Raw genomic sequence first — 6,570 nt, 5'->3', positions numbered from 1 at the left:
ATATATATATAAATATATATATATATATATATATATATATATATATATATATATATATGAGAATTTTTTAAAAAGCAGCATTTCTCAACCTTTGGTGAAAAACAAAACAACTGGGGCATCGCTATAAGGCTTTCAAGTGGGGTTCGGGGCGAAGCCCCGACGCCAAAACCGTTTTCTTGCTTTTTTCCCTGCAGAAAAGTATTCTCCTGACATCTACAGCTCATTATTCATCAATGGAGTTCGGGGCGAAGCCCCGCCGCCAAAAGAGTTTTCTTGCATACTTCACAGAAGAAACGTATTCTCCTGACCTAAAACTCATTATTCATACTATTAAAAAAGGACCTTTTGAATAATGTTGTACTTGAAAAATATTCTAATATGAATTTATAGGCCCTTAATACATTTCAAAAAATCCGATTTGTTCCTTGAAAAGATAAGATACCCCACATATTTAGATTTTGGCTTTGAGGATCTCCGCCGAAAAAAAATTATTCGATAAATAATATTCAATAAAATCAAAGTATAAATTGTGAGTTATAGTCCCAAATTTATTTAACTAGAAAAATATCAGATTGAGTAAAGGTTAGAAAAAGGCGACTATGACAAAATGATTTGGGTTTAGAACTCATCTCAATCGTGACTCTTATACTGAAAAATTTCGTTTGAATTCTAATTTTTTGAATGCAAAGTCTTTCTTAAAATAGTTATGATAAATTCATGTGAAATTACACAAACTCTGTCTGGAAATGGAAGGGGCGGTAGAATGAAAACGATTAATCCTCGCTCCTTTAATAGTTTCTGCTAAAGATTGCATTTGGCATTAAAGAATAGGGGTTGGGCGACTCGATATAAGAATTTAATTTATAGTATATATAAATTATATTAGTGACAGATGTTTTTGTTTTGTAATTTCCTAACTGTAATACAAAAAGAAAAAGTATTGGTTTGTCCGATGGGGGAAAGGCGATTGCATGAATCGCCCCTCCCACCTGGTACAACCCTTTTTTATTTAAATTTTACTAATGATACAATTTGAGATTAGAGTGTTTTACGACATAATATACAATGAGTTCACATATCAATATATAGTTTATATTATATAGATATTCAACTAATTTTGTTCACAAACTATGATTCTCCATAAAAATAGGACCGCCCCCCCCCCCACTCAGAGGGCTAGAGTGGGAAGGGCAGTACATGCAATTTTCCCCTCCCCCAACCTCACCGAAACGCCAAGATACAAGAAGGCGAGCGACATAATATAAATCTATATATTAATTCAACTAATTTTGTTCACAAACTATGATTTCTCCATTAAAGTAGGACCGCCACCCCCTCAAAAGGTTTAGGTGGGAAGGGCAGTAGAGATAAATTGGCAAACAGGGAACGACATAATACAAAGATCGGTTAAAATATCAATAACAAGTTTTAAGCACATAGATATTTAATTGATTCTGTTAGCAAGCTGTGATTTCTACAAAGAAATTGGACCGTCTCCCCCCACTCGAAAGTTTATGGGGGGGGGGGCGGGATTGATACCCACGCCCCCTCCCGACCCCACCAAATCGGCCAACATACTAGAGGGGGGGGCGAAATAATCTAAAAATAGGTTGAAATATAAATAATTAGTATATATTATAAACATAAGTAATGAATTCGTAGACAAATTGTGTGAATTCTATACTAAAATTCGTCCCCCCCCCTTCGGGGGGGGGGGTCGGCCGAGTGGGGGGGGCGATCGCCCCTACCGCCCCCCCCCTGGATCCGCCAGTGGGTGCAGTTTGCATAGAGCCTGGATAGTGAGATTCGTAACAGTAATTTCAGCATAAATATCAGAGGCTATGAATCACAAACTATCAACAACCAAAGCTCCATATCCGTTCATCCAAAGGAGGCATGTGCGGGTGGAAGTGTTGATTGTAATTGTTAGGTCGGGTGACGTCATGATACTTAGACCATCGTCGAATTATATGCATACAAAATGTATGCATGATTTAAAAAAAAAAAAGTATTCGTACAAAGTACACAATGTTTAGACTTTGAATATTCAAGAATAATAATTCATTTCTGTTTAGAACCTTAGGCAGCCATTTCTCAGCCCGGACCGGACTACATAGGTACACTTAGCCTAGGCTGTGCACCCCTCTGACTTATTCTGTTGATGTGAATGGCACCTTGTCAAATCAATGGTAATGCTCTTAATGTTTTAAGTTCTTCAATTTTGTAAACTATTTCTTCCTTTTAAAATAAGTATCTTATGCAAATTAAGCAAAATATTCTCTTCTAAAAGTGACTGTTTGAACGTTGTGTTTAAAGAAATCTACAGTGCAATACTAATTGAATTGAACATATTTCCCGAAAAATGTTACAGCCTACATCCGTAGTGCTACTAGCAGACTCCATCCTTTTAGGGCTACACACTTAGCGATTAAAAAGCAACAAATTCTAATACAAATTTTTATGGATAATAAAGATTATTATTATTTTATTTCTTATAAAGAGTTCATTGTATGTATGTTATATATTATCAAACTTATCATCATGATTTTGTGGACAGTTAGACCTAGAATTGGATGCCCACTCTTAATATACTATTTGTGGGCCGGATTGTATAGAAATGCCCGGCCCGTTTTGGCACACAGTCCGCCCCAGGACTTATCTTATCTTAAGAATTAAAAGACGTTACTTCAAAATAAAAGTTAAGTACCAGGTGACTGAGTCTCGCTCGAGGGGGGGGGGGATAATTTGTAAAAAAAAAAAAAATATGCACCCGAACTTATGTTAGAAAGCAATACATCATACATACATACATGATAGGCCTACGTGCATTCATTCATTCATACATACATACATACATACATTCATGATAGGCCTACGTGCATTCATACATACATACATACATACATACATACATACATACATACATACATACATACATACATACATACATACATACATACATACATACATGATAGGCCTACGTGCATTCATTCATTCATACATACATACATGATAGGCCTACGTGCATTCATTCATTCATACATACATACATACATACATACATACATACATGATAGACCTACGTGCATTCATTCATGCATACATATACATACATACATGATAGGCCTACGTGCATTCATTCATACATACATACATACATGATAGGCCAACGTGCATTCATTCATTCATACATACATACATGTTAAGACCTCTGCGCGGTGTTGATTCTTGACAATCTGTCTAGTGTAGATCTGACTATAGGTAACGCTGAATTCAACACTTCAGTAACACCGGCGAAAGGCCGAAACAATCAAATAGGTAGTCGACGCTGATAGGTTGGTCTAACAATATGTTTAATACTCAAAAGGGAATCGTCCGATGTCAATAATGTCGTACTCAAGTCTACTACTTTACAATAAGCGTCCTCCTTCTAGCGTCGTTTAGAGCGTTCTTCTTTTTTAAAGATCTGTCACGTCACTTGTCGCTAATTAAAACTTTACCCTATTCCCGAAACAAATAACTACTTCCTAACTACTTCCTAATCATGTCATAACAACATACATGCATACATACATACATACATACATACATACATACATACATGATAGGCCTACGTGCATTCATCCATATACATACATACATACATGATAGGCCTACGTGCATTCATTCATACATACATGATAGGCCTACGTGCATTCATTCATTCATACATACATGATAGGCCTACGTGCATTCATTCATTCATACATACATGATAGGCCTACGTGCATTCATTCATACATACATATATGATAGGCCTACGTGCATTCATTCATACATACATGATAGGCCTACGTGCATTCATTCATACATACATGATAGGCCTACGTGCATTCATACATACATGATAGGCCTAGGTGCATTCATTCATTCATTCATACATACATACATGTTAGGCCTACGTGAATTCATTCATACATACATGATAGGCTTACGTGCATTCATTCATACATACATGATAGGCCTACGTGCATTCATACATACATACATGATAGGCCTACGTGCATTCATTCATACATACATGATAGGCCTACGTGCATTCATTCATACATACATACATGATAGGCCTACATGCATTCATTCATTCATACATATATGATAGGCTTACGTGCATTCATACATACATGATAGGCTTACGTGCATTCATACATACATACATACATGATAGGCCTACGTGCATTCATACATACATACATACATGATAGGCCTACATGCATTCATTCATACATACATACATGATAGGCCCACATGCATTCATTCATACATACATACATGATAGGCCTACATGCATTCATTCATACATACATATACATACATACATGATAGGCCTTCGTGCATTCATTCATACATACATATACATACATACATATATACATGATAGGCCTACGTGCATTCAATTATTCATACATACATGATAGGCCTACGTGCATTCATACATACATACATACATACATACATGATAGGCCTACATGCATTCATTTATACATACATACATGATAGGCCTACATGCATTCATTCATACATACATATACATACATACATGATAGGCCTACATGCATTCATTTATACATACATATACATACATACATGATAGGCCTACATGCATTCATTCATACATACATACATAGATACATACATGATAGGCCTACGTGCATTCATTCATACATACATACATGATAGGCCTACATGCATTCATTCATACATACATATACATACATACATGATAGGCCTACATGCATTCATTTATACATACATATACATACATACATGATAGGCCTACATGCATTCATTCATACATACATACATGATAGGCCTACGTGCATTCATTCATACATACATACATTATAGGCCTACATGCATTCATTCATACATACATATACATACATACATGATAGGCCTACATGCATTCATTTATACATACATATACATACATACATGATAGGCCTACGTGCATTCATTCATACATACATATACATACATACATGATAGGCCTACATGCATTCATTCATACATACATATACATACATACATGATAGGCCTACAGGCATTCATTCATACATAAATATACATACATACATGATAGGCCTACGTGCATTCATTCATACATACATATACATACATACATACATACATGATAGGCCTACGTGCATTCATTCATACATACATACATGATAGACCTACGTGCATTCATTCATACATACATAATATGCCTACGTGCATGCATACATACATACATACATATACATACATACATGATAGGCCTACGTGCATTCATTCATACATACATATATGATAGGCCTACATGCATTCATTCATACATACATACATGATAGGCCTACGTGCATTCATTCATACATACATATACATACATACATGATAGGCCTACGTGCATTCAATTATTCATACATACATAATAGGCCTACGTGCATTCATACATACATACATACATACATACATACATACATACATGATAGGCCTACATGCATTCATTTATACATACATACATGATAGGCCTACATGCATTCATTCATACATACATATACATACATACATGATAGGCCTACGTGCATTCATTCATACATACATATACATACATGATAGGCCTAAGTGCATTCATTCATACATACATACATGATAGGCCTACGTGCATTCATTCATACATACATGCATGATAGGCCTACGTGCATTCATTCATACATACATATATGATAGGCATACGTGCATTCATTCATACATAGATATACATACATGATAGGCCTACGTGCATTCATTCATACATACATATACATACATACATGATAGGCCTACGTGCATTCATTCATACATACATATACATACATGATAGGCCTACATGCATTCATTCATACATACATATACATACATACATGATAGGCCTACATGCATTCATTTATACATACATATACATACATACATGATAGGCCTACATGCATTCATTCATACATACATACATGATAGACCTACGTGCATTCATTCATACATACATACATTATAGGCCTACATGCATTCATTCATACATACATATACATACATACATGATAGGCCTACATGCATTCATTTATACATACATATACATACATACATGATAGGCCTACGTGCATTCATTCATACATACATATACATACATACATGATAGGCCTACATTCATTCATTCATACATACATATACATACATACATGATAGGCCTACAGGCATTCATTCATACATAAATATACATACATACATGATAGGCCTACGTGCATTCATTCATACATACATATACATACATACATGATAGGCCTACGTGCATTCATTCATACATACATACATGATAGGCCTACGTGCATTCATTCATACATACATAATATGCCTACGTGCATGCATACATTCATACATATACATACATACATGATAGGCCTACGTGCATTCATTCATGAATACATATATGATAGGCCTACATGCATTCATTCATACATACATACATGATAGGCCTACGTGCATTCATTCATACATACATATACATACATACATGAT

The sequence above is a fragment of the Biomphalaria glabrata genome, chromosome 6 (assembly GCF_947242115.1).
Source record: "Biomphalaria glabrata chromosome 6, xgBioGlab47.1, whole genome shotgun sequence".
Lineage (NCBI taxonomy): Eukaryota > Metazoa > Mollusca > Gastropoda > Planorbidae > Biomphalaria > Biomphalaria glabrata.
The sequence above is the reverse complement of the archived record's forward strand: the minus strand, read 5'-3'. Positions refer to the sequence as shown.